This window comes from Scyliorhinus canicula, chromosome 13, assembly GCF_902713615.1.
Source record: "Scyliorhinus canicula chromosome 13, sScyCan1.1, whole genome shotgun sequence".
Taxonomy (NCBI): Eukaryota; Metazoa; Chordata; class Chondrichthyes; order Carcharhiniformes; family Scyliorhinidae; genus Scyliorhinus; species Scyliorhinus canicula.
In genome coordinates, this window is record NC_052158.1 from 26,097,294 (window position 1) to 26,122,312 (window position 25,019).

Consider the following 25,019-nt stretch of genomic DNA (forward strand, 5'->3'; position numbering starts at 1 on the left):
ACCTAGCTAAGGTCTTCTCACCTGAGCAGACCTCACAGTCTCAACCAAGTCTTTAACCGTCTTTTCGTGTGTGAGGGCCGTCACCTCGGGGCTGGTCATGTCCAGTCCTAAAAGGAATTCTGTCCCTTTCATAGGGCGTCCGGTCATGAGTGTGTGTGGTGTGTAGCCTGTGGAAGTGGAAACAGTGTTCCTTATGAACATGAGTGCAAATGGGAGCACTGAATCCCATGTGGAGTTATTCTCCTGAACCATTTTCCTAAGGGTAGTTTTTAGAGTCCGATTCATGCGCTCCACAATCCCGCTGGACTGTGGATGATACGCAATATGAAAATTTTGTTTTATTCCAAATATCGTCAGGACGTTCTTCATGACCCGTCCTGTAAAGTGAGATCCCTGGTCCGAATCAATACTTCGGGGTAAACCCCATCTCGTGAAGATGTGGTGGGTCAGGATCTTTGCAGCTGTCTTTGCTGTATTTGTTCTAGAGGGGAATGCCTCTACCCATTTGGTAAAGGTGTCGATGACCACCAGAACGTATTTATAGCCATTCCTGCAAGGGGGCAATGGTCCTATAAAATCGATCTGGAGGTTTGTCCAGGGGCCGTTTACTGGGCGAGTATGCCGAAGTTGTGCCTTCTTAGAATACCTCTCCGGGTTATTCTGAGCACAAATAAGGCAATTCTCAATATAATGCGTTACATCAGTCCTGAGATTAGGCCACCAACAGAGTTGCCTGAGGTGCCTCGTTGTTGCATCAATTCCCTGATGCCCGTGGTTATCATGGAATAAAGCAATCATTGCATTCCTGTCCTGCTGCGGGACCACATAAAGTTGTTCCTTTATGATCACACCCTTATGTGTGGTCAGTGCGTGTTTAAATCTCTCGTACCCTGGCACAAAGTTGCCTTTAAAAACCTCCCTGAGGTCCTTATCCTGCTTCTGTGCTGCTACAAGATCTTTAATATCTGTCTGTGAGATTTGGACTGCGCTCACAGGGGCGCTAGCTGGTGCGCTAGCTGGGGGGGTCCATAAGTGTCCTCGCCTGGAACCTGCCTTAGCCAGTGCGTCGGCTTTTACATTCCCAGGGGGTGATGACCTATGGTGACTTCTTACTTTTATTATTCCGAAGGTCCTGTCCTTCGCTTTTTCTAAAATATGCTGGAGTAGAGGGGCTGATGGAAGGGGTTTCCCGTCTGCGGAGACAAAACCTCGTGTCCTCCACAGGGGCAGAAAATCGGTTAAGCTATTACAGACATATAAGCTGTCTGAATATATGTCTGCTGGGCTGGGGAAAGAAGCGGGGTGGTCCACTATATACGCTATGGCCGCGAGCTCTGCTGCCTGCGCGCCTAAGTGACCTGGTAGTTTTAGAGCTATCTCTTCGAGAGCGCGCGCCTGCGCGTCCTCTACATAGATGCCGCATCCTGTGATACGCTCACCATTTAAAACTGTGGAGGAACCGTCTACATAAATCCTCAGTGGTCCACACGTGTCTGTGGGTTGGGGGCTTTGTTTTGGGTTCCCTATCTTCCTGGGGGGTGTTTTTGCGATAAAGGGTCCTGTGTTATGCAGGGGAGCTACAATTTCACAGTCATGGGGCTGTCCGGGGTATTGGAGGTTGTCTGCTAAATATGTGTGTGTGCGGGTCCGTTTTACTGTAATGTCCCGTCCTTGTAAAAGTAGTGTCCATCTAGCTGCCCTAATCTGGCTAACTGAACCGTCCTTCAGTCGACCGTCTAGGAGTAGCTGTGTTGGTGTGTGTTCGGTCAGAATAGTAATGGGGTTGAGTCCGGTAATGTATGAGAAGTATTGTACTGCCCAGAAGACAGCAAGGAGGTGCCTCTCACAGGCAGAGAATCCTTGTTCTACCGGGTCTAACAGTCGGGAGGTATAAGCCACTGGTCTTAGCTGCTCGTGCCGTTCCTGAAGCAACACGGCCGAGAGGGTCAGATCGGTGCTCACTACCTCTATTGCATAGGGGGAAAGTTGGTCTGGGACTAGCAGCGCGGGTGCTGCGCTAAGGGCTCGTTTTAACTCCTCCACAGCCTCTGTATGCTGCGGAAGCCATTCCCAGGGGGCTCCTTTCTTAAGGAGGTCTGAGAGTGGGGCGGCTTTTGTCGCGAATCCGTCGATGTGGTTCCGACAATAGCCAACCAGTCCTAAAAACGACCGGAGGGCTGATACATTTTGGGGAAGGGGCAATTTGACAATCGAATCAATTCTTTTGAATTCGATCTCACATTTGCCGTGTGTGATGATTGTTCCCAAATACATCACTTTAGTTTCCAAAATCTGGGCCTTTCTTGGGTTAACTTTACATCCAATTGAAGTCAACAGTTCCAGGAGTTTGGCCAGAAGCGTAATGTGCTCTGCCTTTGTGTCTGTCTGCAGTAGTAGGTCGTCTACATACTGGACCAGACATTCGGGGCGGGAGAATTTCTCTAAACCACTTGCCAACTGTCGGTGGAAAATGGAGGGGGAATTGTGGAATCCTTGTGGAAGGCATGTCCACGTATACTGCTGCGATTTGAAAGTGAAGGCAAATTTGTACTGGCACGCTTTTGCCAATGGTATTGACCAGAATCCGTTACTGATGTCCAATACCGTGAAGTATTTGGAGTTGAGTCCCTGCTTGAGCATGGTCTCGGGACTAGTAGCTACCGTTGGGGCTACTGCGGGGGTGACTTTGTTGAGTTCCCGATAATCGATGGTCAGACGCCATGATCCATCGGGCTTCCTCACTGGCCAAATAGGGGCATTATTGGTCGAGGCTACCGTTCTGAGCACACCTTGCTCCAATAAGCTTCCTATCACCTTTTCTATTTCCACCTCTGCTTCCAGGGGAAATCTATACTGTTTCTGTGGTCGGGGGTCCTGTCCGGTAACGTGAACTGGTCCAGTCATTCTGCCACAGTCATGACAGTGACTTGCAAATGCTGTCCTGTGTTTGTTCAGTAGGGCTTTTATTTGTCTGTCGGTGTGGAGTGTAGTCAGGTCGAATGAGTACTCTCCCACTGCGCTAATCCGATTAGCGTAGTCTCCTACTGTGAGGGTGGCTGGTGCTCTGTCTGATCTAGCCATTCGCCAGACACACTGGTTCACTGGGTCGAACGACAAGCTATGAGCGTTCATAAAATCTATCCCCAGGATGTGTTCTGCTGTCCGGGGAAGATTTACTAGAACAACGGGGTGTTTGGTTGAGATGTTCCCTAGCTGGATCACTACGGGTGCTGTGATATGTCCCTGCTGCGAGTGTCCGGTGAACCCGCTAAGTGTAATGGTGGATGTGGTCGGCCACGTGTCTGCGTGTGCCGTGGTCGTAGAGTTAATGGTGGTGCGGGAGCCTCCTGTGTCCCACAGTAACTCTATGGGCTTCCCTTTTACTCTCGCTGTGACTACGGGTCTCCCTGATGAATCCCAGAGTGTGTCACAGACCCAAGTGGGGGAGCCCGAACACCGTCAGTTCGTCTCGTCCACATTGGTGGGTCCTGACTGTACTGCTATATTGTGGATGGGTTTTGCCTTACTGCGGTTAAGAGTGCCTGTCTGCTGGCCTCTCTGAGATCGCTGGGGTGCATTGCATTCTTTTGCCCAATGCCCTAACTGTCCACAGTTATAGCATTCCTGTCCTTTCTGCTGTGGGCTGCTCTTCCCTTCATTTACCCATGCGGGTTTCTGATGCTCTCTCACTGCCTGAATATCTGCGGCAGCCTGAGCCTCTTCTGGGGATTGAACCTTACTCTTCCCCTGAATTGATTGCTCCCATGCGCGGGACAACCTTTTCAGGACCCATTTCTCATTATGGGCCTCTTCTGAGGGGTCATAACTGTTGCAAGCGCTCTGTCCTGCCTCTGTTGCGTGTGAGATAATGGTGCGCGTCCATTTGACCATATTTTCCTGGTTCAAATGCGCTCTATTTAACTCGCCGAAAACTGCGTTGAAATGAATCCACAGCCTTCCTGCGAATGCTGTGGGGTGTTCGGATCTTTTCTGCCGGCACTTATTAAGTCCTTCTGCGGGGTCACCTCGATTATACCCTATGGCATCTAAAATGGAGGTGTGCATCTCCTCTAGGGTGCCTCCTGCAACGTTCTGTGGGTCGGGGAGGGCGGCTACTACTGACTGGTCTAAGCTCAGCACGGTGAGCTTAACCTGCTCTCTCTCATCCAGGCCGTACATGGTAGCCTGCTGTTTCACGTTAGCGAAAAACTGGTGGGGGTCTGCGGTGGGGAGGAACGGAGTGATCTTCTCACATGCGTCCCTGAGCTGGGTTACAGTTAAGGGGGTGGTGTAGGTTATATCTGGTGCGCCTTCTGTTATAGCTTTTCTCTGCGTGGTTACTGGGTTCATGGGTGCGGTTATGATCTGATCTGTGGGGGGTGGGGGTGCCTGCCTTTTCTGTTGCGCTGCTGGCGCACATGTTCCCTGAACATATCGCTGCGCTGTTTCACTTAATTCTTGCCAATCTGGGGCATTTTCTCCATCCATTTTGCACCGAAAGCAGCGATTGCAGCTCTGCAATCTGTTTCCTGCATTTCGCGTGATCCACAGTACTTTGCCTTTGTTCTGTGGTTGCAGCATGGAGTGCTCTCAAAGCTGCTTTGAGATCAGAGCATTGCCTCTGCAAAGCCTCCACCTGCTTGTCTGATTCCTCTCTTATCAGAACGGCACGTTGCACGTCCTGATAAGCCTTTTCGTACTGGGTCTGGGAACTGCTGAGATGGGCTAGACAAGACTGGTGTGCCCTCTTGGCATCATCCACCTCTCTACCTTTCTCTACCAACTTCCCTCTTAGATCCATATTCTCTTTCTCAATGTCCCTGACATCGACCTTACTCATTCGGTTCCTTTCTTCTAATTCTGCCCGGAGCGTCCTGACGACCTCCTCTGTGCCTCGCAACTGTGCCAAACAGGACACGATTGCCATCGGCTTACGTGCTTTACTCATGTTCTTTTTGTGAATTTGAGAGAGGTTCTCCCACCAAGTATGTCCTATACTTCCGGGACCTGTCTCCTCATTCAAACAAAACTCTTTCCAAAGGGGCCATCCCTTTCCCTGCAGATATTTGCGGAGATCCAGCTCCCACGCGGGACACTGACCTACCCTGCTACTGCTGCTGGTCGCTGCGACCACAAACTTTTCTGGATCCATCAGACGTTCCATTGCCTGCATGGCCATTTTCTCTGACTCTCTTTTAGTTAATTTGGTACAGGGGGTTGCTGGGGTTGTGTTTCAAGAAACGGGTACGGCTTACACTATGTTCCGTTCAAAAACTACCGAAAGTTTGTCGCAACAAAAATGCTTTCAGTTTTACCTTACAGCCCTGTTAGTACGCATGCACTAAACACACTTCCGAATTACGCTTATTAGTTTGAACACCTTGAATACTTGTGATTTTCTTTACTTTCTTACTTTCTCTGTAATTTGGAGTTCCAATTCAAATTTCAGGGTCCTGGACGGTGTGGGGTTTCCACTTACAACCGTGTCCCGTCAGGATGTCGCCACTAAATGTTGCACGTTTTGGTATGAGGGCAAAACGCGTTTATTGGGGTGTATTAACTTCCAAGTGCTTAACACCACTAGGCTCTGTTCTATGTATTTATTCAGCTTAGGAGTCGCCAGGTGCCGTATAGACACCGTCACGAGTATTCCAAGGTCAAGTTCAAAGTAATAAAGACGATACACCGATTAGTAAGGTCCAAACGATAATATTTATTATACAGTTATAATAAGTACTCATGCACACACTAAGAGACTAAGCTATGACTAAACTAAAGTAATCAGAATACTTATCTAACAGGAACAGGCAAGGTCAGGGAGCGAGGCCTTCATCCTGGTCTTGGGCTGCAACCTTCAGCAAGCGTTCTGGTCACTGGGGGTTCTAGCGGGCTTAGTTCGCGTAGCGAGCGTCGTACTGGCACTTACGGTTCGGCGGCTGGTGCTCGACGGCTGGAGTCAGAGTGGATCTTCAAGTTCTTGGTCAGGGCCGGAGCACGGAAAACAACAGATCTTGATCGAAGTTAAGCCGGAGCACAAAACAGACCGGACAACACGAGGTCCCTGTCTTTTATAGGGATCCCATTGTCCTTCCCTCTTCTTGGGCGGGCTTTAACCTTTGGATATCTATTGGGTCAATTCCTCATCGATACTGTTTTAATTCCCCAATGCGAGGGGGTCTCCGTGATGGGGGGGGCGTTTCTTATGCCCTTTTGTTTGGAGGTTTCTGGTGCCTCGATGTCTGGGCCTTGATTCAAATGTGTCCATTCAGAATCAAATGTTTCTATTGTGTGGGTGTTCAGGTCTGATTGCCTCATTAGCATGCAAAGCGTTTTGCCATTTGCACCTAGCTAAGGTCTTCTCACCTGAGCCCAAACTGGTTTCTGCTACTTGCAGAATGCAAAATGCTCTCTTTGCAGACTGCTGGTCTGGCTAAACTGCCTGTTTCCCTGCAGTCTTAGCGCGTGGCTTATTTTGTAGCTCAGCGTCCATTTTAGGTGGCTACACATCCTTATCCCGAAGGCCTTTTTTAGGAGGGTCAACAGGAGTATCACGGGATTTGTGTGGGCGCATGGGACTCCGAGAGTTAGAAGAGTGTTCCTGGAACGTGGCAGGGATAGGGGGGGCTGGCGTTGCCCAACCTCTGTGGGTACTATTGGGCTGCCAACGCAGCGATGGTGCGTAAGTGGGTAATGGACAAGGAGGGGGCAGCATGGAAGAGGATGGAGGTGGCGTCTTGTGTGGGCACGAGCTTGGAGGCGCTAGTAACGGTGCCGTTGCCGCTCCCTCCAACGAGGTATACCACGAGCCCGGTGGTGGCGGCTACCCTCAAAATTTGGGGGCAATGGAGACGGCACAGGGGAGAAATGGGGAGCTCGATGGAGGCCCTGAAACGGGGGAACCATCGGTTTGTCCCAGGGAGCATTGATGGCGGATTTCTGGGCTGGCACAGGGCAGGGGTTAGGAGGTTGAGGGACCTGTTTGTGGAGGGGAGGTTCGCGAGCTTGGGGGAGTTAGAGGGGAAGTTTGGGCTCCCCCCGGGAACATGTTTCGATACATGCAGGTTAGGGCGTTTGCCAGGCGGCAGATGGAGGGGTTCCCCTTGTTGCCCCCACGTGGGGTACGGGACAGGGTGCTCTCGGGGGTGTGAGTTGGAGGAGGGAGGATTTCGGACATATACCGGGTAATGCAGGAGGTAGACGAGGCCTCGGTGGATGAACTGAAGGGTAAATGGGAAGAGGAGCTGGGTGAGGAGATTGAGGAGGGGACGTGGGCGGATGCCCTGGAGAGAGTGAATTCCTCCTCTTCCTGTGCGAGGCTAAGCCTCATACAGTTCAAGGTGCTAAATAGGGCCCACATGACTGGGTCGAGGATGAGTAGGTTTTTCGGGGGCGAGGACAGGTGTGCTAGGTGCTCGGGGAGCCCAGCGAACCACGCCCATATGTTTTGGGCGTGCCTAGCGTTGGGGGAGTTTTGGAAGGGGGTAGCAAGGACGGTGTCGAGGGTGGTGGGATCCAGGGTCGAGCCTGGCTGGGGACTCACAATTTTTGGGGTGGCAGTGGAGCCGGGAGTGCAGGAGGCGAAAGAGGCCGGTGTTCTGGCCTTTGCGTCCCTAGTAGCCCGGCGGAGGATCTTGCTCCAATGGAAGGATGCGAGGCCCCCAAGCGTGGAGTCCTGGATCAATGATATGGCAGGGTTCATTAAATTGGAGAGGGTGAAATTTGCCCTGAGGGGATCAGTACAAAGGTTTTTCAGGCGGTGGCAGCCTTGTCCTGGACTTCCTGGCGGAACGGTAGGGAAATAGGCCAACAGCAGCAGCAATCCGGCGGAGGGAGAGGGGGGGGGGGAGGAGGAAGGGAGGGGGGGTTGGGATTGTGGGGAGGAAAAACTGTGTACATGGGTCTGTGGGATGTGGCGGGTACTATTTCTTTCCCCTTTTGTTGTTTGGGTGCTCTTTTTTTTCTTTTTCCTTTTGTTTGAAGTTGCTCTTGAAGTTGGGGGGGTATTGTTCTTGGGGTGTTACCGCGGTTGTTTGTTAATAGAGTTAAGATGTTTATATTTTGTAAAAATTTAAATAAAAGTTTTTTTTTAAACACGGGTAGTGCCGGAAGAGCTGGGAGTTCAGGGGCCGCAAGAGGCCGATGTCTTGGCCTTTGCCTCCCTGGTAGCCCGGAGACGGATCCTGTTAATGTGGAGGAACTCGAAACCCCCGAGTGCAGAAACCTGGGTTAGTGACATGGCTGGGTTTCTCAGTCTCGAGAAAATAAAGTTTGCCTTAAGAGGATCAATGTTAGTGTTTGATGCACGATCAATAACCCTCGAAGCGAGATTGGAGTACAATTGAAGGCTTTATTGGACCAGGTGTTTCTGCCAGCAGCGCAGGTACAGAATGCAGCACCTGGGGAGACACAGACTCTTGTACTCCGCCTTACTGGGCGGATCCAGCAGGCAGGCTTCACCAATGATCTTGCTGTCTCAGGTACCTCCCACACCAATGGTCTTACAGCCTCAACCTGGGTACCGTAATACCCCTAATACCGACTACCACAGGGTTCACCTGGAGGTGCCAGCCGTTCATCGATTTTCTCAGGGAAAATTAAAATGTCAACCGATGCAGTATTCCAAGGGGGAGAGTGTTGTATAGTTGAGGTGCGTGAAGATTGGGCTGGGGGGGCAAAATGTTTATTTTACCATGTTGATGTCATTGTTTACGTTCATGTTATAAAAGTTTTTCAAATACCTCAATAAATATATATTTTTTTAAAATAGAGCTGTTGTTCAAGGTAGTGGGGGCGAGCTTTCGATATTGGGCCTTCAGGCGATACGGAGCTGGGCACAGCTACAAAAGTTAAATTTGACTTGGCTGGTGGAGCAGGTGAAGGGGGATTTTAAGAGGTGGGATGTTCTGCGACTGTTGTTGACGGGCGGGTGCAGACAGTGAAAATGACGGTGCTCCCAAGGTTTCTGTTCATATTTCAGAACCATCTGATCTTTGTCCCAAAGACATTCTTTAAGAAGGTTAATGCTTTGATCTCAGGATTTATATGGGCGGGAAAGACCCCGCAAGTCAAAAGGGCTTTTTTGGAGGGGGCGTGGAGTGCCGGGGGGGGGGGGGGGGGGGGGGGGTTGGCGTTGCCGAATATAATGAATTACTGCTGGGCGGCAAACATCTTTATGGTCAGGAAATGGGTAGTGGGGAGGGGTCGGTATGAGGGCAGATGGATGCGGCTTCTGGTCAGTGAACAAGCTTGAGGGCATTAGTAACTGCGCCTTTGCCACTCTCACCGGTCAGGTACTCCGTGAACCCAGTATGGTGTCGGCCTTGAGGGTGTGGGGGCAGTGGAGTCAGCATTTGAGACTGGAGGGGGCCTCGGTGTAGGCACAAATGCGTGATAATGATAGGTTTGCACCGGGAGTGGAGGGGTGCTGGATGCGAGGTTTCGGGAATGGTGGCAGGCAGGGATTGAGTGATTCAGGGACCCGTTTGCAGGGGGCAGCTTTGCAAAATTAGAGGACCTGGAGTAAGAGTATGAGCCTCCCAGTGGGAATGGTTTCAGATACTTGCAGGTCTGGGATTTCATGAGGAGAGAGGTGCCATCAATTCCCTGGTTGCCTTTCTGGGGCTGCAAGATAAGGTGTTGTCGAGGGCGAGGGGATAGGGGATGGCAAGGTGTCCGAGGTCGACATGGAGCTGATGGATTGGGAGGGTGCCCGGTGGGGGGCATTAAGCTGGTGGGAGGAGGAGCTGAGGGAGGGAAATGGAGGCTGAGACATTGGAGGAGACTCTGCAGAGGGTGACTGCGTTCTCGTCATGTGCGAAGCTCAGTCTTATTCAATTTAAAGTAGTTCACAGGGCACATATGACAGTGGCGAGGATGAGTAGGTTCTTTGAGGGAATTGTGGGCAGGTGTGGGTGGTGCGTGGGGAGGTTGGCAAATCATGTTCATATGTTTTGGACATGTCTGAAGCTGAAGGGGTTATGTCAGGGGTTTCTGGATGCTATTTCGAATGTGTTGGGGGTGAAGGTGGTCCCGAGTCCAGAGGTAGTGCTATTTGCTTTGTCAGAAGAGCCGGGAGTCTGCGGGTTGAGAGAGTTGTTTTGGCTTTACCCCCCGATAGTCCGGAGACGGATTTTGCTTGGGTGGAGGTCGAGCTGCTGAAACAGGAGGTGCGAGTGACCTGGTTGAACCCCTGAGGCTGGAGAAGGTCAAGTTCATCTTGAGGGGGTCGGCTGATGGGTTCGCTCGGAGATGGAAGCCATTCATTGACTCCTTCAAGGATGACTAACGTGGCAGCAGAGGGGGAGGGGGTTAAAATGGGGAATCATAGAATCATAGAATTTACAGTGCAGAAGGAGGCCATTGACCCATCGAATCCGCACCCCACTTAAGTCCACACCTCCACCCTATCCCCATAACCCAGTAACCTCACCTAACCTTTTTGAACACTAAGGACAATTTATCATGGTTAATCCACCTAACCTGAACATCTTTGGACTGTGGGAGGAAACCGGAGCACCCGGAGTTAACCCACGGAGACACGAGGAGAACGTGCAGACTCTGCACAGACAGTGACCCGGCGGGGAATCGAACCTGAGACCCTGGAGCTGTGAAGCAACTGTGCTAACCACCGTTTTACCGTGCTGCCCCAAGGCAGGACTGAAGGAGGGGTAAGCGTGGGGGACTGGAGGATGGGTAAGCATGGGGGAATGGATGTTGGTTATTTATTACGTTGTATAATTTTACTTCTGCTTTAATTTGTTTCCTTTGTTTATGCAAATGCCTGTACAAAATATTTTTTCAAAAGACAACACCCGTCTGGTCTTTCGTGACTACCTCTGGCCTGCAGCTGTCCAGCTGCCTGACCAGGGCCTTCGCCAGGACCTTAGCAGCAATGTTAATGAGTGAGATGGGTCTGTAGGACCCACATTGCGTTGGGTCTTTGTCTTTTTTGGGGATTAGTGATATTGAAGCCTGAGTCAGGTTTGTCAGGGTAGAGAGTCCGCGAACATCTCCCGCAGATTCAATAGTTGCTTTTAGAATGGGTAAGATTTGGAACTTATTACCTGATAGGCTATTGGATACAGATTCATTATTAGCTTTTAGAATGGTTGTAACTCACTACATGTTGGTATTATGATTCCAGGCCAGACCCCGAAATGGGTAGAATACAAGGCCGAAACACCAACATTTTAGTTTACTTGGAAGACTGTGCAGAAAGAATGATTCGCATCAGATATGATTGCATGAAAAAATAGGCCTTTGGTAGTTTAAAATAAAACTTTATTTTGTTTTCTTTAATGGGATGTGGGCATAGCAGCCAAGGCCAGCATTTGATGTCCATCCCTAAAAAAAAAGTAAGGTTAATGGGGGGGGGGTTGTTGGGTTACGGGTATAGGGTGGATACGTGGGTTTGAGTAGGGTGATCATGGCTCGGCACAACATTGAGGGCTGAAGGGCCTGTTCTGTGCTGTACTGTTCTATGTTCTAATTGCCCTTGAACCGAGTGGTATTTTAAGAGTCAACCACATTGCTGTGGATCTGGAGTCATATATAGGCCAGACCAGGTAAGCACAGTAGATTTCCTTGCCTAAAGGACATTAATAAACTTTATTGTCACAAGTCGGCATACATTAACACTGCAACAAAGTTCTTGTGAAAATCCCCTTGTGAACCAGATGGGTTTTTATAAAAATCGGCAATGGTTTCATGGCCATCATTAGATTTGTAGTTCCAGATTTTTATTTTATTCAAGTTACACCATCGGTCGTGGAGGGATTCGAACCTGGGTCCCCAGAGCATTTCCCAGAGTATCTGGATTACTAGTCCAGTGACAATAACATTATGCGACCACCTCCCGTGCATTAAATATGACATTAAACTCTTTAACTCCACATCGAGAAGAACAGTTGACAATTACCCCTTAACACGGTAGCACAGTGTTTAGCACTGTTGCTTCACAGCTCCAGAGTCCCAGGTTCGATCCTCGGTTTGGGCCACTGTCTGTGCGGAGTCTGCATGTTCTCCCCGTGTCTGCATAGGTTTTCTCCCACAGTCCAAAGTTGATCAGGTTAGGTAGATTTGCTATACTAAAATTGCCCTTCAAAGAACAAAGCAAAATTACAGCACAGGAACAGGCCCTTCGGCCCTCCCAGCCTGCGCCGATCCAGATCCTTTATCTAAAACTGTCGCCTATTTTTGAAGGATCTGTATCCCTCTGCTCCCTATCCCTCTGCTCCCTGTCCATTCATGTATCTGTCTAGATACATCTTAAATGACGCTATTGTGCCCGCCTCTACCACCTCCGCCGGCAATGCATTCCAGGCACCCACCATCCTCTGCGTAAAGAACTTTCCACGCATATCTGCCTTCAACTTTCCACCTCTCACCTTGAACTCGTGACCCCTAGTAATTGAGTCCCCCACTCTGGGAAAAAGCTTCTTGCTATCCACCCTGTCTATACCTCTCATAATTTTGAAGACCTCAATGAGGTCCCCCCTCAACCTCCGTCTTTCTAATTAAAATAATCCTAATCTAATCAACCTCTCTTCATAGCTAGCGCCCTCCATAGCAGGCAACATCCTGGTGAACCTCCTCTGCACCTTCTCCAAAGCATCCACATCCTTTTGGTAATGTGGTGATCAGAACTGTACGCAGTATTCCAAATGTGGCCGAACCAAAGTCTTATACAACTGTAACATGACCTGCCAACTCTTGTACTCAATACCCCTTCCGATGAAGGAAAGCATGCCGCATGCCTTCTTGACCACACTATCAACCTGCACAGCCACCTTCAGGGTACAATGGACCTGAACACCCAGATCTCTCTGTACATCAATTTTCCCCAGGGCTTTTTCATTTACCATATAGTTCGCTCTTGAATTGGATCTTCCAAAATCCATCACCTCGCATTTGCCCGGATTGAACTCCATCTGCCATTTCTCCGCCCAACTCTCCAATCTATCTATATTCTGCTGTATTCTCTGACAGTCCCCTTCACTATCTGCTACTCTACCAATCTTAGTGTCATCTGCAAACTTGCTAATCAGACCACCCTTACCTTCCTCCAGATCATTTATGTACATCATAAACAACAGTGGTCCCAGCATGGATCCTACTACTCTCGGTCTCCTGTTGCCCAGCCAGTTCTTTATCCATTAGCTAGTACACCCTGGACCCCATGAGACTTCTCTTTCTCCATCAGCCTACCATGGGGAACCTTATCAAATGCCTTACTGAAGTCCATGTGTATGATATCTACAGCCCTTCGCTCATCAATCAACTTTGTCACTTTGTGTCCAAAACGTTTAGGTGGGGTTCCTGGTTATGGGAATATGGTGGAGGTGTGGGCTTAAGTAGGATGCTCAAGGGCCCGACCCCATGGGGAGAGCTGCGACCCTGGCCATTTTGGACGCCCCCTCTATCAAAGGGAAACCCTGGCGTGCAGGGGCGCGTCCACCAGGTAAGTATGGGTGATCCCACAGGATGGGGTGGGGGTCAGAAACCCCCCCCACCAGGATTGTTACCTGGAATGTAAGGGGACTCAACGGCCCAGTGAAAAGATCCAGAGTGTTCGCCCACCTAAGAAGCCTAAAAGCAGACAGAAGCTACCTACAAGAGACGCACTTGAGAGAGAAGAACCAAAAGCTGGTAAGGAAGGGTTGGGTATTACAGACATACCACTCATGCTACAGGACGAAGGCGAGGTGGGGTAGCAATATTAATTAGCAAAAGGACAAGGTTTACGGGAACCAAGACAGTTACGGACCCAGGGGGACGGTGCGTCATGGTCAGCGGTGTCCTGGAAGGGGCACCTGTCGTACTGGTAAATGTGTTCGCCCCCAACTGGGACGACTCAGAAATCATAAAGAAAACCATGGCAGAAATCCCTGACCTTGACACACACAGACTGATTATACTTTAACTGCGTGCTGGACCCACTGACCGACCGATGAAACCCTAGAATGGGGAAAAAGTCTGGCATGGCTCAGGAGCTAGGAGTCTTCATGGAACAGATGGGGCCAGTTAACCCATGGACGTTACTGCACGCGGGAGAAAAGGATTTCTCGTTCTTTTCGGAGGTGCACAAGGTATACACCCATATCGATTTCTTTGCAGTGGGGAAATCGGTGCTTCCAGGGATCATGGGAACGGACTACTCCACGATCGTTATCTCCGACCATGTTCCACATTATATGAATGTGAGGTTGGAGACAGACCGGGCCCAGCACCCCACATGGATGCTGGACACGGACCTCCTGGCCGACAAGGCTTTCTGCCAAAAAGATAGCGCAAGCCATAAGCGATTACGTTAGTAACATCCAAAATGGGGAAGTCTCATCCTCCACGTTTTTGGAGGCACTGAAGGCCGTGATCAGAGGAGAGATCATAGCCTACAAGGCAAGTAGAGATAGGGAAGAGAGGGTGGCCAGGCAACAGCCAGTGGACTCCATTCTGGAAGTCGATAGAAAGTACTCCGAGGCCCCGACTGTAGAGCTGCTGGCGTAGAGGAAAATGCTGCAATGGCCTTTAACCTGCTATCCACTAGGAATGCCGTGTTCCAACTCCGCCAGACATGGGGGGTCTTCTACGAACACGGAGACAATGTTGGCCGCCTATTGGCTCACCAGCTGAGAAAGCAGGCAGCCATGAGGAAAATAGCGCAGGTTAAGGATAGCAAAGGCAGACTGGTAACAGAGCCAAAGGAGGTTAATCGGGCATTCGAGACCTTCTACCGGGGACTGTACACCCCCGAGCCCCCCCGACGGGGATGTGGGAATGAAACAGTTCCTAGACAGACTGGAACTACCAGTGGTGGGGAAAGACAAATGGTGGGAGCTTGAAGCACCAATCGACCTGGGGGAAATAATGGAGAGCATCAGCTCCATGCAGGCGGGGAAGACACCGGGACCTGACGGGTTCCCGGCGGACTTCTACAAAAAATTCGAACCAGTCCTGGCCCCACACCTAAGGGAAATGTTCGCGGACTCACTGGCAGGGGACACCCTGCCCCCAACGCTAGCGCAGGCCACAATCTCACTAATACCCAAAAAAACATAAAGACCTGACGCAATGTGGATCATACAGACCCATTTCACTGCTGAACGTGGATGTGAAAATATTCACAAAGGTGCTGGCCAACAGGCTGGAGGGCTGTGTAGCAGAGGTGGTCACAGAGGACCAAACGGGCTTTGTCAAGGGTAGGCAGCTCACAGTGAACACCAGGCGGCTGCTGAATGTGATAATGACTGGACATCCAAATGGCCACAGACGGGACACAGATCCACAGGTGGAACCTGTCCAGCCTGATAGAGAAAGGAAGGAAAGACCTTCAACGGCGGGACTCACTCCCAATCTCCCTGGCGGGAAGAGTGCAGATGATCAAGATGAACGTACTGCCAAGGTTCCTCTTCCTTTTTAATCCATCCCGATCTTCATCCCCAAGGCCTTTTTCGAAAACGTAGACAGGCTAATCATGGCGTTTCTGTGCGGGTAAGAACCGAAGAATTCCGAAACCGACACTACAAAGAGGGAAGGTCAGAGGGGGCCTGGCTCTACCGAATCTACAATACTACCATTGGGCAGCAACGGCAGAAAGAGTGAGGGGATGGGTACAAGAATCCGACACAGATTGGGTACAAATAGAGGTAACATCCTGTGAAGGTACAACGCTCCGGGCCCTGGCCACAGCAGCACTCCAATCCCCCTCAACAAGATACACAACGAGCCCAGTGGTAGCAGCCACGCTGAGAACGTGGACCCAGTTGGGACAGCACTTCGGGATAACCAAAATGTCCCCTGTGGCCCCCATCTACAGCAATCACAGATTCCCTCCAGCTATGCTAGATACCACCTTCAAAAGACGGGGGCGGGACGGGGGGGCGCACTGATGGTCGGGGACTTCTACATAGGGAACAGACTGGCGACACTGGACGAACTGACGAGGAAGTGGAAACTAGCAAGAAGACAGGAATTGAGACACCTCCAAATAAAGCACTTCTTCCACAAAGAGATAGTAGGGTACCCCGGGGCCCCAGAAAGCACACGACAAGAGGGCCTGATAGGCACAAGCAGCGAGAAGGGGGGGGGGGGGGGCTATGTGGGAGAATATACAGACAGCTACTGGACAGAGCCCGAATACTACCAGACAAGACCAGACAAAAATGGGAGGATGAACTGGGGACAGAGGTAGGATGGGAACTCTGGAGCGAAGCACTGAGCAGGGTGAGCTCCACCTCCTCCTGTGCAAGGCTAAGCCTAATGCAGCTCAAAGTGGTGCACAGAGCACACCTGACCAGAACCCGAATGAGCAGGTTCTTCCCGGGGGTGGGGGACAAATGTGTGCGGTGCCAGAGGGGCCCGGCCAATCACACCCACATGTTCTAGGCTTGCCCCTAACGTGCTGGGTTCTGGACAGCCTTCTCCGAGGCAATGTCCAAGGTTGTTGGGGTGAGGGTGAAGCCCAATAGTGGCAATCTTCAGGGTATCGGAGCAGCCAGAGCTACACATGGGAAAGGGGGCCAACGCTATCGCTTTCGCTTCCCTAATCGCACGCCAGAGAATCCTGCTCGGCTGGCGATCAGCAGCTGCAGACTGGCTCGCTGACCTCTCAGAATTTCTCCACCTGGAGAAGATTAAGTACACCATCCAAGGGTCAGAGGAAGGCTTCCTCGATACTTGGGGTCAGTTCGCCGGCCTGTTCCAAAACCTGTTCGAGACTAGCAACGAGGAGTAAGCCAGGGGTGGGAAAAAATGAAGAACCAAAAGTCTGCAAAACCCGGAGGGGAGGTGAAGGAAAATGGGGAAAACACAAGAGAAGACGAAGTGTGCTGAAACCAATGGAGGGGGGGGGGGGTTGGGACCGATCCTAGACCGATACAGAGGGCAGCAAAATGTATGTACAGTTAGTCAAATGAAGGACAAAACATACCTCTCTGTAAAATGAAGCAACTTAGCGCGGGCAAGAAAAATGTAATGTATATAAGTAACAACTGTTTATAAATATGAGAAAAGCCAATAAAAAGATTTTCAAAAAACAAATCCCTGTCCAAAGGTAGAGTTACTATCGGTCGTGATGGTGTCCTTCTGTACTTCCTACAAACCTCACAGCGATCACTAACCTGTTCTACCAACTTAGTATAGTCTTCATCCCTTACCCCTGCATCCTTTAATAAACTTTGCAGCCTCCGAGGAGACCGGTGCGCAAATTGCCTATGCAGTTTTAATACAACAAGCTTTTTATCAGCTAAAGTCCCATTTCCAGCTGCCAATAACAAATCCTGAACAACTGCACCTGAAATATTATTTGCCAGTCATGGAATACAATAGTGACCCGACTGTGTAAATTGTAAGTCCACCGTCTTTCCAGACACTGTTGCCTTATCCTGTTCCATATCCAATTTCATGTGTGCTTTCTTCATCGACGGTCTGCTCGGAAGCAAAGGTATCTCACTTGATACAACATCTCTGTTAATAAAATGATTCACTCCGGCTATATTTCAAGGGACTTCTGCAAGAACTCTTTTCAGCGACTTCAGAGTATTATCATCCCCAAACCTGAAATTTGTGGAACTTTCAAATTCCTTAACCTTGTTACGATTTTTAGCATTCAAAGAGTCCAGGTAACATTTTAACCAGTCAATTCCATACACAGTAGATCTGCTGCCACTGTCCAATACAGCACAATTGAAAGATTCTGCAACCAACACTCTGATTACCAGAGTAAAACTGCTCGTTAATAGAACAATGCCTTCTTTCTGGTCACTATCCTTTTACTCATCCGACTCTTCCATTCATGTGTAGTTTCAAACACTCTATTCTAATGTGTTGGACAGTTGAACGCGTAATGGTTGAGAGTCACACCGAAGAAAATGATTTATACCACGGGGTTCATTTTGCTATTACCATTTTCCATGTCCCTTCTCCTGTTATAGGTATTAAATAGGTTTCTGTCCTCATAATTTCCAGGTCCCGATCTCCTTCCATACTCTTGTAAACTGTTTGTAGCTGTACGATCTCGCCATCCTGTCAGTAGTGTATCTTCAGCTTTATCACTGACTGACCTATTTTTGTCATAAGAGCCATAGGAATTGAATGTTTCCTCAGAAAGTTCTTTAAGGCTTCTATCACCTGATCGAATAAGGTATAATTATCCGCAAACTTAACCCCTGTCAAAACCAGGAGCCTATCCATGTTGGTCACTCCAGCACAGTCCAGTAACTTAAATGGCAACACGGACTGTGGAAATTCCAGGTGGTGTTTGTGCAGCCTTTTGTATAGTCTGCTAAATTCCATTGTATAGTCCTCAATAGAGATATCCTCTGTTTTCCGGAATCTATCAAATTCTGACCTGGCTTCATACGCACTTAACAAGTCATCCTTTTGATAAATCTTATCCATAGACGCAATAGAATCTCCAGACCTTCTTCTGAGTCTAACTCTTCCAATTCCAGTTCAGAAATTACTTTGCATCGGATTTTACTCTCATAACGTAGAGAAAGAGCCAATGCCATACCTTGTTTCCTCTTTCCCAAGGCATATACCTTAGTCCACATAACAACTGCACTTCTTTATTGGTCGTATGATTCCCTTTCAGACAATAATGGCAGATAATCATATCAGCACATCTATTCAGCCATCTATTTTTTCTTTCCTTCTCCCTCACTCCTTAGTTGATGCACTTTTTTTTCTTCTGGAAAAGTTGTATATTTCAACCCTTTACATTTGCACAGCAACTATCTTCTGCAACTACTGTTAGCTTCTGGCGCTGTTCAGTAAAGAGTTATCGGTCGGGGTTCTCCACCAGCATGTTTCTCCATTGTGCCGGTGCCCCAGGGTTTCCCGAAGGCATGGGCCTGCCCCACAGTGGGAAACCCCATTGACCGGCTGGCGTAACGGATAATCCTGTAGGCCTGTCGGGGTAGAAATGTGGCACGGTGGGGCGGAGAATCCCAGCCAATAGTTCTGCTCCTTTTCACAAACACCTTTATTTTCCTTGAACACATTCTATTCAAAACTCTATCACCACATCACATGCTACAAGAGCCACCTTCAACTCCTACACATATCAGTGTCAATTATTGAATACTTAACAACAATGAGACATCTAATTGGAATGTCTCTTGACCCATTCCTTAACAGTTATCGCTGGGGTGTCATATGGGAGGGAGTGGTGACCGTGGACATCCGGGGCAGGGCCTGGAGGGTCGCGTGGCACGGTCAGGGGGCTGGTCAAAGAAGGGGTATTGTTGATTGGCAGGACGTGGGGGAGGGAAGGGTGGCCTCCAACAAGGCTGGTTACATGGACCTTGAGGGGGCTGAATGAGCCAGTCAAACAGTCCTGTATTTTCACGCATCTGAGCAGTTTGAAGGCGGATATGGTCTTTTTGCAAGAGACACATCAGAAGACTGGGGACCAGACAAAGCTGAGGAAAGGGTGGGAAGGGCAAGTTTTCCATTCAGGGTTAGGCATGAAGATGCGTGGGGTGGCGGTGCTGGTCAATAAGCGGGTGGCATTGCTTCTGGTGGTGTCCATGGTGTGAGTGGTCGCACATTTGGGGATTCCCGCTTGTGGCCTTTTGTCTGGCCCTTTTCCCCGATTAACGGGTGTATGTTTTGATGGGAAAAGGTGCAGGAGTAGTGGAAGAAGAGTATATTCCACCAGTGGATGCATTCGTGGACCAGAAGTGATTTAGGCGAAAGGAACTGTTGTAGCAAGAAACTTTTCTTGTGACACAGGCAAAGATGGCAAAGGGTAAGGGACCAGCCCTACCATCTCAGTGGTCTATGCGGACCCGGACCTGGATGTTTTGAATGAGAAGTTCAGCCAGCAGGAAAAGGAGTCGCTGGAGGGCCTGGTGAAGATAGTGGACCTGCTTAAGGCGGGGATCAACCGCGTGGAGCGGAGGCTGAAAACTCAAAGCCAGGTGATCCAGAGGGTGGAGGAGACGGTGAGGAAGCACAAGAAGCAGCTTACTTCATTGGCAGCCAAACTGGCAGTGCTGAGAGAAACCCAGCAGCAGCTTCAGGAGAAGGTGCATCATCTTGAGAACCGCTCCCGGAGGCAAAATCTGAGGGTTGTGGGGTAGCTGGAGGGCATTGAGGGAGCAGAATCTGGCTTTTATGTAGTCAGAATTCTGGAGCTGTTGCTGGGGGAAGGGGCCTTCGAACGGTCCCTGGAGGTGGATCAGGCACACAGGACACTGATGAGGAATCCACAGGTTAACGAGACACAGAGCATTGATGGTGCAGTTGCACCAGTTCCTTGATAAAGAAAAGAGTTTGAGGTGGGCCAGGCAGACAAGGCAATGTACCTGGGTGGCAATGAGCTTCGGGTACACCCAGACCTGGGTGCGGAGCTGGCCAAGTGGACAGCGGGTTTTAATTGAGTGAAGGCTATCCTCTTTAAGATGGGAGTGAAGTTTGGGATGCTGTACCAGGCCTGCCTCTGGGTGACCTACAATGGTGAGAAGGGTGGAGGGAGAGAGAGGAGAAGAGAAAGAAACTGAAAAACAATAAGCTGCTAAAGGATGCGAAAAGCAGCGTTGAAGAAAGGAGGAAACGCGGGGTCGCCCCTGAAGGAGAAGACAAATAAAATTGGTGATAGGATGGCGGAAGCTGAACTGCAAAGCAGGGTTGCACTATTTACGGTGGAGAAGGTGACCGAGGTGATGGCGGGGGAGCTGGAAAAACAGTTTGCGAGACTCATGGAGGCCTGGAAAAAGGAGACAGCGGCCGCATTGAAGTTACTGGTGGAGGAGGCAATCGCCCCGATAATTGCCCCGTTGAAGGTGGCGGTGGCAAAGGCATTGGCCGAGGTGAGAGAGCAGGGCGAGAAGATGAAAGAAGTGGAGGAAGCCATGTCATGACACAGCGACCAGGTCACCTCGATGGGAGATGAGTTGCGGAGGGCTGTGGAGATTTGGAAAATCGTTCAAGGCCGCATAATTTGAGAATTGTGGGTTTGCCCGAAGGGACAGAGGGCCCAAGGCCAACACAAGAAGTTCACTAAGAAGTTGGCAGAGCTGATGGGGTGAGAGCTCCTCCCAGTACGAGCTAGACCGAGCCCATCGGTCATTAAGGCCGAAGCCCAAAGTGAACGAGCCGCCAAGGGCAGTAATTATCTGCTTCCATAAGTTTTGCATGAAGGAGAAGGTGTTAAACTGGGCGAAGCAGAAGCGGGAGATACTGTGGGATGGTACTACGGTCCGGATCTACCAGGATTTGACAGTGGAGTTGGCAAAAAGACGAGCGGCGTTTGGGCGAGTGAAGGCGACGTTGTATAAGAAGGGGGTACGATTTGGTATGGTGTACCCAGCAAGGTTGAGGGTAATGTATAACGGCAAAGACTTTTATTTTGAGACAGCGGATGCGGCTGAGGCGTTCGTGAAGGCAGAAGGCTTGGGACAGACATGAAGAGCGGAGCTGGAAGAGAGACTGTGGACTGTGTTTGAACAGCCGGAAAATGTATAAATGTTATAAATTTCTTTTTACGGATTTGTATTGTAATCTACTTCTCTTTGTATTGTTATAGAGTTTAAGTTAATGGGCGCTCTGTGTTGCGACAGTTACATGTTATGTTAGTGAATTGTATGGGTTGGATTGTTGGGTTTGTTTTTTTTTTCTCTGGGACTGGGTGGAAGGGGATGGTATGTCTTGGCAGGGGGGAGCCACCCGCACTAGCTAGCTAAAGTCAATCAGCTGGTGAACGGAGGTGAGGGGAGAGGAGGGCTGCGGACATTGGAGCATGGATAGCAGGCATCAATGGGCCTACGAGGCGAGCGAGGGGGGGGGGAGAAGGGTTGGATGCTGGGCGATGTTGTTTCTGGGGGAAAGGTAGGGGGGATTTTTGGGAGGGGGGGAAGGGGTTCGATGTTAACAATGGACAGGGGCGGGTCAGGCTTAATCACGTTCATATGTTTTGGTCCTGTCCAAAGCTTGGGGAGTACTGGAAGGAGGTGTTTAGGGTAATTTCCAAGGTGGTGCATGTGAAGCTGGACCCGGGTCCCCGGGAGGCCATATTCAGGGTGTCGGATCAGCCAGGGTTGGAAACGGGTGCGGAGGCAGATATCATAGCCTTTTCCTCGTTGATCGCCCGAAGGTGGATCCTGCTGGGATGGAGAGTGGCCTCTCCACCCTGTGCCCTGGCATGGCGGGGGGGACCTGTTGGAATACTTGACCCTTGAGAAGATTAAGTTCGAACTGAGGGGAAGCTGGGAGGGCTTCTACAAGTCATGGCACTATTTATTATGCACTTCCAAGAACTGGATAACATTGAACATTAGTTTGGGGGGGGGAGAATGGGAGGGATGCGGGGGGAGGGGGCTATGTATGTTGAAGATGGCTATGGGAATCCCTGATTCCTTTTTTTTCTTTGTCATTTGTTTATGTTAACATGCGGGCTGATGTCTGGGCATGGTAGGAGGATGGGGTCGTTGTTACTATTATGGGGTTTGAGATATTTGTTGTTGGTTATTGATTGTTGTTGGGTGTAAATTCGGGAGAAAAATTGTGAAAAAGGAGGAGAATAAAAATATTTTTTTGAAAAAAGAGGTCCCACGTGTTTTGTGCATTTGAGGAGCTTAAAGGTAGATGTGGCCTTTTTGCAGCAAACACACCTGAAGATAGAGCATCAGACCAGGCTAAGGAAAAGGTGGGGAGGTCAGGTCTTTCACTCAATATCAAATTTAAAGATGTAGGGGGTGGCAGTCATGACAAATAAGTAGGTAGCGTTTAAGGTGAGGAATATAGTGGCAGATTCTGGGGAAGGTTTGTAATGGTGAGTGGGAAATTGGAGGAGATTTCGGTGGTTTTGGTGAATGTTTACGCCCAAACTGGGACAATGTAGAGATAATGAGGTGGGTGCCGGGAAAGATCCTGGGCCTGGCCTGGCACAGCTGATAATGAGGGGGGGTGGGGATCTTAACACAGTTAGTGAGCCGAAACTGGACCAGTCGGGTGCGAGGTAGGGGAGGGTATCAGCGGTGGCGAGGGAATTGAAAGGGTTTATGGAGTGTATGGGAGGAGTGTTAGCAGATGAGGAGGCTTGTGAGCGGGTGAGGGCTGCTATTCAGGGGTATGTGGAGTTGAATTTCACGGGTGAGTTCTCGACCGCCATGCTATGGGAGGCATTGAAAGCAGTGGTCAGGGGGTTGTTGATATCAATAGGGGAGCATAGAGACAAGATGGGGTGGGCAGAGATGCCAAGGATCGTGGATGAGATCCTGCTGGTGGATAGAAGGTATTCGGAGGCCCAGAGGTGGGGCTGTTGAGGGAGTGGCAGAAACTACAGATGGAGTTTGGATTGATATCTACAGGTAAGGCGATGGGGCAATTGAGGAGGGCCGGGGGGAATTCAATGAATATGGAGAAAAGGCGAGTAGAATGTTGGCACATCAATTGAGGAAGCAAGAGGCAGCAAGGGAGATCAGGAAGGTGAAGGACAGGCGGGAGAACACAGTCTTGCACCCGGTGGGGGTCATTGGGGTGTTGGAAGATTTTTTTAGGAGGCTTTATGATTCAGAATCCCCGGTGGAGGGAATGAGGTGTTTCTTAGACAGGTTGGAACTCCCTAAGGTGGAGGAGGACCTGGTGGAGGGACTGGGAGCCCCCATTGTGCTGGTGGAGGTGTGGATGGTATGGGTGAGATGCAGGCAGGGAAGACCCCAGGTCCGGATGGGTTCCCGGTGGAATTTTATAAAAGATTCGGGGAACTTGAGGCCCCTGCTGGTAAGGGCATTCAACGACGCGAGGGAGAAGGGGGTGCTCCCCCCTGCATTATCGCAGGCCTCAGTCTCCTTAGTTATTTATTTATTTATAAATTTACAGTACCAAATTCATTTTTCCAATTAAGGGGTAATTTAGCATGTCCAATCCACCTACCCTGCACATCTTTGGGTTGTAGGGGCGAAACCCACGCAAACACGATCTCCTTAATTATAAAGAGAGATAACAACCCAGAGCAGTGGGGGTCTTACCGGCCAATTGCATTGCTAAATGCAGACGCTAATTTTCTGGCCAAGAAAATGGCCTCAAGGATTGAGGACTGTGTGCTGGGGGCAATAGGGAAAGATCAGATGGGGTTTGTAAAGGAGAAGCATCTGTCGACTAATATTAGTCATTTGTTAAACGTTAAAATGTTTCTGTACCGGCCCATATACGTTCCCGTACCGGCCTCCCCGAGCAGGCGCCGGAATGTAGCGACTAGGAGCTTTCACAGTAACTTCATTCAAGCCGACTTATGACAATAAGCGATTATTATTGTTAATGATGCCCCCGGAGGAAGGAAGTGTGGAGGTGGTGGTTGCCATGGATGCAGAGAAGGCCTTCGACCGGGTGGAGTGGGACTATTTATGGGAGGTGCTGGGGCACCTTGGGTTTGGGCAGAGCATAGGGTCTCACTCTAATGCTCTACACATTCAACCCTATGGAAGGTATTGGGGGGATTATGGGCATATTGGAAGAATTTGGGCGGGTCTCAGGGTACAAATTGTATATGGGGAAGAGTGAGGTTTTCTTGATCCAAGTGAGAGGGCAGGAGAGATGCCCTGGAGGAATTGCCATTTAAAGTAGTGGGGGGAAACTTTAGCTATTTGGGCATTCAGGTGGCGCAGGGTGGGAGCAGCTGCACAAGCTGAATCTGGCTCGGATGGTGGAGCAAATGAAGGAAGATTTTAAGAGGTGTGATGTGCTCCCGCCATCATTGGTGGGATGGGTGCAATCAGTGAAGATGACAGTGCTCCCGAGGTTCTTATTTCCATCCAGAATCTCCCAATCTCATCCCCAAAGCATTTCTTATGAGGGTTAGTTAACACACTGGGTTCGGGCTTTGTCTGGGCGGGTAAAGCCCCGCGGGTTAAGAAGGTTCTTCTGGGACAGGGTTGAGTGGGGGGGGGGGGTTTGGCTCTTCCAAACTTGATGAATTATTATTGGGTGATGAATATAACCATGGTTAGGAAGTGGTAGAGGGAAGGGGTCGGTGTGGGAGCGGATGGAAATGGCCTCTTGTAAGGACTCCAGCTTAA

General features: G+C 49.9%; 1 protein-coding gene across 1 annotated transcript in view; it reads left to right on the plus strand.

Annotated features, from left to right (window-relative positions):
* Window positions 1-25,019, plus strand: part of LOC119975530 (zinc-binding protein A33-like) — a 556,168-nt gene that overhangs the window by 498,189 nt on the left and 32,960 nt on the right. The gene's annotated exons all lie outside the window — the stretch shown is intronic.